The sequence below is a fragment of the Anomalospiza imberbis genome, unplaced genomic scaffold (assembly GCF_031753505.1).
Source record: "Anomalospiza imberbis isolate Cuckoo-Finch-1a 21T00152 unplaced genomic scaffold, ASM3175350v1 scaffold_74, whole genome shotgun sequence".
Classification (NCBI taxonomy): Eukaryota; Metazoa; Chordata; class Aves; order Passeriformes; family Viduidae; genus Anomalospiza; species Anomalospiza imberbis.
The window spans coordinates 495-12,147 of NW_027100356.1; the positions used below are offsets into that span (position 1 = coordinate 495).

Sequence of the window (11,653 nt, forward strand, 5' to 3'; positions counted from 1 at the left end):
CAAAAAAATCCCAAGTCTCTCACAGAGGTAGGGGGCTTGGGGAGACCCTCACAGCCCCATAGCTCTGAAAAATCCCAAATCCCCAAAAAATCCCAAATCTCTCACAGAGACAGGGGGCTTGGGGAGACCCTCACAACCCCATAGCTCTGAAAAAACCCCAAATCCAAAAAAAAAATCCCATGTCTCTCACAGAGATAGGGGGCTTGGGGAGACCCTCAGCCCCATAGCTCTGAAAATCCCAAATACCAAAAAAATCCCACATCTCTCACAGAGGTAGGGGGCTTGGGGAGACCCCTCACAGCCCCATAGCTCTGAAAAATCCTAAAAAAATCCCAAATCTCTCACAGAGGTAGGGGGCTTGGGGAGACTCTCACAGCCCCATAGCTCTGAAATATCCCAAATCCCCAAAAAAATCCCAAATCTCTCACGGAGATAGGGGGCTTGGGGAGACCCTCACAGCCCCATAGCTCTGAAAAATCCCAAATCCAAAAAAAAAATCCCAAATCTCTCACAGAGATAGGGGGCTTGGGGAGACCCTCACAACCCCATAGCTCTGAAAATCCCCAAATCCCAAAAAAATCCCAAGTCTCTCACAGAGATAGGGGGCTTGGGGAGACCCCTCACCGCACCATAGCTCTGAAAAATCCCAAATCCCACAAAAATCCCAAATCTCTCACAGAGGTAGGGGGCTTGGGGAGACCCTCACAGCCCCATAGCTCTGAAAAATCCCAAATCCCAAAAAAATCCTAAATCTCTCACGGAGATAGGGGGCTTGGGGAGACCCTCACAGCCCCATAGCTCTAAAATATCCCAAATCCCAAAAAAATCCCAAATCTCTAATGGAGATAGGGGGCTTGGGGAGACCCTCACAGCCCCATAGCTCTGAAAAATCCCAAATCCAAAAAAAAAATCCCAAATCTCTCACAGAGGTAGGGGGCTTGGGGAGACCCTCACAGCCCCATAGCTCTGAAAAATCCCCAAAAAATCCCAAATCTCTCACAGAGATAGGGGGCTTGGGGAGACCCTCACATAGCTCTGAAAAATCCCCATAGCTCTGAAAAATTCCAAATCCCAAATCTCTCACAGAGGTAGGGGGCTTGGGGAGACCCTCACAGCCCCATAGTTCTGAAAAATCCCAAATCCCAAAACAATCCCAAATCTCTCACAGAGGTAGGGGGCTTGGGGAGACCCTCACAGCCCCATAGCTCTGAAATATCCCAAAAAAATCCCAAATCTCTCACAGAGATAGGGGGCTTGGGGAGACCCTCAGGCCCATAGCTCTGAAAATCCCAAATCCCAAAAAAATCCCAAGTCTCTCACAGAGGTAGGGGGCTTGGGGACCTCACAGCCCCATAGCTCAGACACCCCCAGGGACACCCCAATCCCATTAACACCCACCCAGAGACCCCTTTTGGGACTGAGGAGGGTCTCTGGGCAGTGTTTATGGGATTTCCAACCCCTGTTTCTCTCCCTTTTCCTGCTCTTTTTTCTCCTCACATTTCCCACCGTTTTTTTTTTTCCTGTGCTTTTTCCTTCCTTTTCCACCCCTTCTTTTCTTCACATTTCCCACCCTTTTTTAGTCTTTTCTCCTTTCATTTCCCACTCTTCTCACCTTTCCCACCATCCTTCCCTCACAATTCCCGCTCTTTTTTCTTTTCTTTTTTCCACCCTTCTCTGTCACATTTCCCACCTTTCTTTCTCTCACATTTCCCACACTTTTGCACCTCAGGTTTGCCACCCTTTTCCCCTCATGTTTCCCACACTTTTCACCACACATTTCCTTCTCTCATTCCCATTTCCCTCCTTTTCCCCCCCTCACATTTCCCACTTTTCCCCTCACATTTCCCTCCTTTTCCCCCCTCACATTTCCTGTCCTTTTCCCCCCTCACATTTCCCACTTTTCCCCTCACATTTTCCATCCTTTTCCCCCCTCACATTTCCCACCCTTTTCCCCCTTGCATTTCCCACCCTATTTCCACTCTCATTTCCTGCCCTTTTCTCCCCTCATATTTCCCATTTTTTTCCCTTACCTTTTCCACCCTTTTTTCCCCCCTCATGTTTCCGACCCTTTTCCCCCTCATGTTTCCCACCCTTTTCACCACGTTTCCTTTTCTCATTCCCATTTCCCGCCCTTTCCCCCCTCACGTCCCACCACCTTTTCCTCTTACTTTTCCCACCTTTTTGGCCTCATGTTTCCCTCCTTTTCCCCCCCTCACATTTCCCCACCCTTTTCACCTCACGTTTCCCACTTTTCACCTCACGTTTCCCACTTTTCACTTCACGTTTCCCACTTTTCCCCTCACATTTCCCACTTTTCCCCTCACATTTCCCACCCTTTTCTTCCCTCATGTTTCCCGCCATATTCCCCCCTCACATTTTCCACCCTTTTCCCACTCACTTTTCCCACCTTTTTTCTCCCCTTACATTTCCTGCCATTTTTTCCCTTACCTTTCCCACCCTTTCCCCCCCCTCACATTTCTCACTGTTTCCCCCTCATGTTTCCCACCCTTTTCACTGCACATTTCCTTCTTCTTCATTCCCTTTTCCTGCCCTTTTCCCCCTCACATTTTCCACCCATTTTTCCTGCCTTTTTCTCCCTTCATGTTTTCCGCCCTTTTCCCCTCACATTTCTTGCCCATTTCCCTTCACAGTTCCTGCCTATTTGCCTCTCATGTTCCCTGCCTTTTTCCCCCCCTCACATTTCCCTTTTCCCCCTCACATTTCCCACCATTTCCCCCTCACATTTCCCATCCCTTTCCCCTCCCCTTTTTCTACCCTTACCCCCTCAGGTTTTTAACCCTTTTCCCACCACTTATCCCCTCTTAAATCCTGGGGCTGCCACACACACTCCCCTCATCACTCTTGGGGCCTGTCAGTCACCCTGAGGGGCTGATCCTGCCTGTCAATCACTTTTATTCCCGCCTGTCAATCACAGAGGCCACCTGTCAATCACTCCAGTCCTGCCTGTCAGTCACACACGCACCCCAGACACCTCAGAGCCCCCTGATCCCCCATAGCCCCCCAGATAACCCCCCAAACTCATGCCCAGCACTACAGCAGCACCCGGGTTGGGACCCCCAACCCCCCCCCCCCAAATGACCCCTCACCCAAAAAAAACCCAAAGCCCCCAAACCCACTCCACACCCAGGATCCTCCCCATGGCCCCCTCAAATCCCTCCAGACCCACAAATCCCCCACGACAGACCCAGACCATCCCCCAGATGCAGGTGGGCCCCCTCCAGACCCCCCAGATCTCCCTGTGGCACCCCAAGATCCCCCCATGTTACCCCCAAAACCCCCTGGACCCAAAACCTCCCTCAGACCCTGCCAGGCTGTGGGTGCTGGATGTGGGGACACCTCGGGGGTGTTCCAGGGTGTCTGGGGGGGTTTTGGGGGGGGTCTGGGGGTCCCAGCCCCACCACTGTGCCCCCAGAGCCGGATCCGGAGAATGTGGAATGACACGGTCCGGAAACAGACGGAGTCCAGTTTTATGGGAGGGGACCTGAACAGCACCCCAACCTTGAACCGAGGTGAGACACCCCAAAAAACACCTCAGAACCCCCCCTACCCTGAATGGAGGTGAGACCCCTCCCCAGAGACCCCAGAGACCACTCTCCATACTGAACAGTGGTGAGACCCCTCCCCAGAAACCCCTGAGACCCCTGAGACCCCCGAGACCATCCTCCACCCTGAATGGAGTGAGACCCCTCCCCAGAAACCCCTGAGACCCCAGAGGACCATCCTCCACCCTGAATGGAGTGAGACCCCTCCCCAGAAACCCCTGAGACCCCCCGAGACCATCCTCCACCCTGAATGGAGTGAGACCCCTCCCCAGAAACCCCTGAGACCCCCAGAGACCCCCGAGACCATCCTCCACCCTGAATGGAGGTGAGACCACTCCCAAAAACCCCCACGGGACCCCACAGATCCCTCTGGGCCCCTCAAGACGCCCAGGGACCACCCAAGACCCCTTTCCCGACCCCCTGAGATGCCTCAGATCCACATCAGACCCCTGAGACTCCCCACCCCCCTCTCCTGGGATGCCCTGGGACCGCCAAAAACCCCTCTGGGATGCCTTTGGGACCCCCCTCTCCCCCAGATCGTCTGGGATCCCCTCTGATCCCCCACAGGGTCCTGGGGTCCCCAAAGACCCCTCTGCTCCCCCATGGGACCTCCCCAGACTCCACTCAGACCCCTCCAGGACACTCTTGGGACCCCCAGAACCCCCCCAACCCCCCTCCCCAGCCCCCTGTGTGTGACCCCACCCCTCTCCGCAGGGTCGCATCTCCTGCCCAACCCGTGTGCTGCCGCCGCGGGGGGGGTCGAGCCCCTACAACACCCTCCTGGCCGAGGGGGGGGGCTTCACCCCCGCCTCCCCCCCAGCCTTCACCACCCCAGGTGGGTATGGGGGGGGGCACGACCCCCCACAAACTTGCCCCAAACCCTTGGGACTGCCCAGGATGCCCCCCAAATCCTTCCTCCCTCAGCCCCCCCCCAGGTGGGTTCAGGGGGGGACTGGGGGGGTCCTGGGTGCTCCCACCCTGAACAGCCCAGGTTCAGCCCCTGGAGGGGCAGCTGGTCCCGCAAAATCCCCCCACGCCCCCTGAATCCCCCCAGAATCCCCCACACCCCCTGGATCCCCGCAAAATCCCCCATGCCCCCGGGTCCCCCCCAAAATCCCCCCATGCCCCCTGGATCCCCACCAAAATCCCCCCCACGCCCCCTGGATCCCCCCAGAATCACCCACACCCCCTGGATCCCCCCCACAGCCCCTGCCCCCAGGAGGGGGAATGGGGGGGTTCAGGGCATCCTGGATGCTGCCTCTCCCCCAGTTTCAGCCCCTGGGTGGGAATGGGGGCATTTTCCCACTTGCCTCAACTGCCCCCCACCACATGGGACCCCCAAAAACTCCTCCACAACCCCATGGAGGGGGCCAGGGAAGTCCAGACCCCACACAGATTCCCCCAAATTCCCCCCCAGTGTCCCCAGGTGTCCCACCTGTGGGGTGAGGGAGGTGCTGGCAGTTGGGGCAGATCGGAGGGGAAATTGGGGGGTCAGGGTGAGTAAGGACCCGCCCTAAGTGCTGCCTCTGTCCACAGGGAGCTTCCGTGACACCAGTAAGTGCTGCCTCATGACCCCCTCGTGCCCCTCCTTGTGCCCCCCCAGACCCTCCATTTGCCCCCTACACCCCCCCACCAAATTCCCCCCTCCCCCCCAGGCCCCCCGAAACCCCCATGGCCCTCCAGACCCACTCAGTGACACCCCCAACCCCCCTTTAGTCCCCAGATCCCTCAACTGAGGCCCCAAACCCTCTCCAATCCCCCAGACACCCCCACAGACCCCCCAAAACCCACCCCAATCCCCCAGACACCCCCACAGACCCCCCAAACCCACCACAGTCCCCCAGACCCCCCCACTGACCCCCACAAACTTTTCATAGCACCTTCAACTCCCCCTATATCTCCCCAGCCCTACAGAATGACCCCCCCCAAGCCCCCACTGACCCCCCAAGCCCCACAATGACCCCCCAGACAAAACCAATGACCCCTCAGTGACCCCCCTGGCCCCCATCACTGACCCTCCAAGCCCCCCAATGACACCCCCAGACCTCCCCGAGCCCCCCACTGACCTCCCCAAACCCCCCCACGAACCCCCAAGGTCAGCAATGACCCCTCCGATACCCCCCAGACCCCCCCCCCCCCCCCACGGACTCCCCCTCCCCCACACTGAGGCCCCCTCCCCCTACTGACCCGCCCGTCCCCGCAGAGCCCCCCCGGGAGCCCCCGGAGCCGCTGCCCCTCAACGGCAACTTCAACAACAGCTACAGCCTGCGGGGGGGCCCCGAGGGGGGGCCCGGGGGGGTGGCCCCGGGCCGGGGGGGGTTGCCCGGGGGGAGCCCCCCCGGACGCGGCGGCGCTGGAGAAGATGATCATCTCGGAGCTGGTGCACAACAACCTGCGGGGAGGGGGCTCCGCGCACGGAGGGGGGGCCCCCCCCCGCCCCCGCCGCCCCCCCCGCCGCCCCCCCCCACCGCCCGCTGAGCCCCCCCCCGGCGCTCCCGAGCTGGGGCTGCTTTACCAGGAGCTGGCGCGGGGGGGGGCCGGGCGGGCTAGGGCCCCCCCCCCGAGCCCCCCCGGGACCCCCGGCACCCCCCCCCCGCCGCGGGACTACCCCGACAGCAGCCCCGAGGGGCCCCCCACCCCCCGCGCCCCCCTACCCTGGGGGGGCCCCCCCCGCGCGCCCCCCCCCCAACCGCCGGCACAGCCCCGAGACCTTTGGGGGGCCCGAGGGGGGTGCGGGGGGGGGCCGAGCCCGATGGGCAGATGCAGTTGGTGACCAGCCTGTGAGAGCCCTGGGTGGGGGGGCACGCGGGACCCCCCCCTCATGCCAGGGGCCGGGGGCGCGGGGGGGGGCAGGAGGTCGCTGCGGGACTCTCCCCTTGCTAGGGGGTCTGGCCTCGCACAGGGAACATGGCCGGGGGGACGTGGGGGGCCGGGCTTGCACGGGGACCCCCCCCCCGCTTGAGGCTCCAGGGGCGCACGGGGGTCTGGCCCCAAGCAGAGACCCTTCCTTGCACCGGGGTCCGGCCTCACATGGGGTCTGGCCCCAAGCTGCAACCTCCTCGTGCAAGGGCTCGTCCTCACAGCGGGGTGGCCTCGCGCGAGGGTCCGGTGGCACTCGGGGACCCTCTGCCTGGCACTCGGAGCTGGCCCCCAGCAACAAGCTGGCCTTGCACGAGGACTTGGCCGTGGCCGAAGGGGATGGCGCGGTCCCAGGCCGCGGCCTTGCATGAGGAGCCATGGGTGTGCCAGGCCACGGTGACACACGAGGAGCTGCAGGTGTGCCAGGCCGCGATGTCACGCTGGGAGCCGCGGGTGTGCAAGGCCACGGTGTCACATGAGTGAGGCCGCAGTGTCACACGAGGACCTGGCTTTGCATGAGGGCCTTGCACAAGGAATCGGCAGCGTGGCAGCCTTGCTCCAAGGATCCAACCAGTGTCACCTGAGGATCCATCCAGTGCCACATGTGGGGACCTCGCCCGAGGATCCATCTGGCGCCACACGTGGGGACCTCGCCCGAGGATCCGTCTGGCGCCACACGTGGGAACCTCTCTTGGGGACCTCACTCGGCCGTGTCCCCCCTCGCACCATGACCTTCCACCAGGGACCTCGCACCAAGACTTTGCACCCGGACCTTGCATGGGTCGACCCCCTCGTGCCCCTGCCCCGCCGTGGGGGCATTTTGGGAGGATCCCTCAGCCACGTTCTGGGGGCCCCCCCCAAAAGCCATCCCAGGGGGGCCCCCACGGCCTTGGCAGCACCGAGCTGGCAGGTGGGGCACTGACACCCCCCCCAAACTGAGGGGTCCCCCCACAGCAGGGACACCCTGAAACGGGGACCCCCCCACAAAGAGACACATTTTCCTTGTATTATAGATGTAAATGGACCAGCCCCTCCCCCCCCCCCCCCCCCCCCAGCCTGGGAAACTGAGGCATAGGGGGTCTCACCAAAACCGCCCCCCCTCTCCAGGGGTCTCCTTAACCCCAGCGGGGTCCCCTCGGAAGCACAACCCCCCCAGCCGGGGGGGCCCTCGCCACGCTGTACATAGGGATGGGGGGGGCCCAAAATCGGGGGGGGGGGGGGGACAATGGGGACCCGTTAACAGTTCTGCTAACCCCACCCCAAAATTGATGGGACCGTACAATCTGGGGACACCCCCCAGAGGTTGGGGATCCTTCCTGGGGTGTTGAGACCCCCCCACATTTTGGGGATCTCCCCCTGGGTACCAGGGACCCCAAGTTCTGGGGATCCACAGTGAACTTGGGGACCCCCCAGGACTGAGGTCCCCCATACTTTGGAGACCCCCCAGAGCTTGGGCATCCCCTCCAGGGGTCCGAGGATCTCCCCAGAATATGAGGGACCCCCAAATTTGGGGACCCCCTCCAAGTATTTGGAGGCCCCTTACTTTGGGGGCCCCCTGTGTTTTGGGGGCCCCCTGTGTTTTGGGGACCCTTAGGGTATCAGGGACCCTCCCCGGGTTTTGGGGACCCCCCCCAGCCCCCCTCAGGGGTTTTGGGGACACACGGGGGGGGTCCAGCCCCTCCCCAAGTTTTGGGGTTCCCCTCCCTCCCCTCCCTTAGCATGGAGGGACCCCAAAACTTCCTCGGGGACCCAAATTTGGGGGTGCAGAGGGGGAATCCCCCTCCCCTCCCACCCCCGGATCGTGGGGTCCCCCCTCCCCCCCCCGGGTTTGGGGGGTCCCTCCCCTCCTCCCCCCCCAAATTCTGCCAAACCAACTTTGGGTCGAGTGCGTCAAACCAACGAAACTGGAGCCGGAGGGGACGCGGGGCCACCAAGGGCCACCACGGGCCACTGAGGTCACTGTGGGGTCACCCAGGGCCACCGACAGGACCTTCAAGGGGCCACCACAGGGTCAGTGTGGCCACCAAGGGAACAGCCAGGGCCATCAAGGGTCACCAAGGGCCAACGGACAGTCACCACAGGGTCACCAGGGCCACCATGGGGGTGGCCAGACGGCCACCACGAGGCCACCACAGGGCCACTGGGGCCAGCACAGGAAGAGCCAGGAGGTGGCCAGGGCCACCAAAGGGGCACCAAGGGCCATCACAGGGAGTCAGGGGATGGCCACCACCGCCGTGGGGGACAGCCAGAGCCACCAAGGGCCACCACTGGGATGGACTGGGCCACCACAGGAAGAGCCAGGGAACAGCCACGGCCACCAAGGGGCCACCAGCACCCTGGTGGCCACTTTTGAGGCCACTACGGCCACCACCGAGGTGACTAGGGCTACCAAAGGGACCAGAGGAGAGCCAGGGCCACCAGGGCCATGGAGGGGGTGGCCAGGGTTGCCATGGGGACAGTCAGGGCCACCATGGGGTTGGTCAGGGCCACCACGGGGTCAGGGCCACCGTGGAAACGGTCATGGACAGGAACCAATAAAGGTGACACCAGTTCTTGGAGCCACCGCCTGTGTCTGGGGGGGCATGGGCACACCGGGGGGGCCACAGGGACATTGGGGGGAAAGGGACTTGGGGGGCGCACAGGGACATGGGGGGAGGGGCACAGGGAGACCAGGGGGGACACCGGGGGGCTCTGGAGCTGTGGGCCCCCAGTCCCCCCCGTTAATCCCGCCCCTCCCCCAGTGCCGGGCCAAGCCCTGTCCCCACAAAGGAGGCGGAGCCTCCGGCTCAGGCCCCGCCCCCGCGGCGGCCCCGCCCCCGGGCGCGCCCTGCGCACCGTGACCCGCCCGATCGTGGTGACGCTGGGGACACCCCGCGACCCCCGCGCCCGGTACGGGACCCCCGGGCGGGGACACCCCCCGGGACCCCCCGGACCCCAAACTCCGCTCCGACCCCGGCACCCCCTGACCGGGACCCCCCCCACTGGGATCACGCCCCCCGAGACCCCCGGGCGGGGGACCCGCCCCCCAAACCCCCCGGGACCCCCAACCGACACCCCCCCTGGGGACCCCCCGTAACCCGGGACCCCCGACAGAGACCCCCCCACTCCCCGCCCCCGGAACCCCCCCCCCACAACAGGGATCCCCCCCCCCCCAACCGGGACCCCCCCCACAACCGGGGCCCCCAATTTCCCCCCCCGCGGGCAGAAGGCCCCCCCTCCCCTCCCCTCCCGATGCCTCCCAGTAACCGCCCCTCCCCCCCAGGTGCCCCCCCGGGGCTCCCCCCGCTGCCGTTCCCGCCGCCCCCGCCCCTCCTGCGCCCCCCGCCCCCACCCCGGGAGCGGCCCCGGGCCCTCCCCGCGGGTGAGTGACAGGAATGGGGGGGGGGGGCACCGGGACCCCCGGGATTGGGGAATTTGGGGGGGGTCCCGGAGCCCTAGGTCCTTCCTGGGGGGGTTTGGGGGGCTGGGGAGGAGTCCCCTGGCTCATTTGGGGGGGGGGGGTCCCGAACTCCTGGGTCCCTTTTGGGCCAGGGGGGGGATTTTGGGGGGTCTCGGACCCCTTGGGGGGGGTTTGGGGGGGCTGCGGGGGGGTCCCGAACTGCTCAGTCCCTTTCGAGGCAGGGGCTTTAGACGGGGGGGGTCCCGGAGCCCTGGGTCCTTCCTGGGGGGGGGGGGTTGGGGGGCTGGGGGGGTCTCGGAGCTCTGATTTCCCTTTTGGGGGGGTCCTGGACTCCGGGGTCCCTTTGGGGGGGGGCTTTAGGAGAATTTGGGGGGGTCCCGGCCCCAAATTTGGGGGTCAGGATTTTGGGGGGCTGACGCTGCCCCCCAGCCTCCCCCGTGCCCCCCGGGGCCGTGGCCGCCGTTTCCTTTGGTGCCTTTGTGGTGGGGGTGGCGCTGGCGGGGGGGGCTCTGGCTCGTGCACGGTCAGACAGGTGAGGGACCCCCCCCCAGAATCATCCCTGTCCTCCCCAAAATAATCCCCTCAACATAATCCCCCTCCTCAAATCATCCCCAACTCCAAAAAGACCCCCCAACAATCCCCCCCAACAATCCCCCACCCCAAATAATTACCGTCCCCAAAATATCCCCCTCCCTAAATTAATCCAATCCCCCCAAATCCCCCCCCAAATTAACCCCATCCCAAAAGAACTCCCCCGAAATAATCCACAGCCCCCCAAAGAATCCCCCTCCCCAAAATAACCCCCCACAAATGACCTCCTCCCCAGAACAATCCCCACCCCCAAAATCCCCCCCCGAATCCCATCCCTTGGCCCTGCCCCTCCCCCAGACCCCCCCAGGGCTGGGACCCCCCCCCAAACTCCCCCTTTGCCTCCCCAACCCCCCAGGACCCCCAAACCCCCCTTAAGCCCCCAAATTCACCCCCCCCCCGCAGTTCCCATTTAACCGAGACCCCCCCAAAATCCTCCGAGCCCCTCCCCCACCCCCCAATTTGGGGTGGGACCTCCCCTGATCTCTGCCCCTCCCCCCCACAGCCCCCCGGCCCCCCCCCGGCCCGAGCGCTGCCCCCCAGCCCGGGGGGGGGCAGGTACTGGGGGGACTGGGGGGAGTGGAAAGGGATACTGGGAGCACTGGGGGCAACTGGGAGGGACATGGGGGATACTGGGAGTACTGGAAGGGGGGAACTGGAGGGCCAGGGGAGAACTGGGAGCACTGGGGGGATTCTTGGGGGAACTGGGAGGGGATTCTGGGGGGAACTGGGAGGGATGTGAGGGTATTGGGGGGACACTGGGAAGGGATGCTGGGAGTACTGGGGGAATCGGTCATACTGGGGATACTGGGAGCGGCACATGGGATACTGGGAGCACTGGTGTTATAAACTCCAATCACTTGGTTTTTAAAATTTTAAAAGTTTAATAATAATAAAATAGTTATAAAAATAGTAATACAATTAGAGTAATGAAAATTTAGAGTTAGGACAATTACAAGACAATAAAAAAGCAAAGAATTACGGACGTCCGGATGCTCTCAGGCACTTAAGCCCGATAAGCATGCCTTGTGAACAAAGGAATAATCTTTAAAAGCAGTAGCCTGTTGCATATTCATACATCTCATACATGATGCATAAGTTCCTTGCAAATTAAGAACTTTTCTGGTTTTTGTCAACTTCTTCCCCTTAATCCTGGTGGTTCCATACAGACGGAGAGAAGGTGGAAGGATGTTTGTCTTTTCCGATAAGGAGGCAGTAATTCTTTATGGGCCCCCATCATTGT

At 62.6% G+C, this 11,653-nt stretch overlaps 1 long non-coding RNA gene across 1 annotated transcript; it reads left to right on the top strand.

Annotated features, from left to right (window-relative positions):
• Positions 1-3,409: 3,409 nt before the first annotated feature.
• Positions 3,410-6,395, top strand: LOC137467673 (uncharacterized). Its single transcript, XR_010995591.1, has 4 exons — positions 3,410-3,530; positions 4,278-4,398; positions 5,100-5,117; positions 5,767-6,395. It is a non-coding gene; the product is annotated as an uncharacterized lncRNA (long non-coding RNA).
• Positions 6,396-11,653: the final 5,258 nt, after the last annotated feature.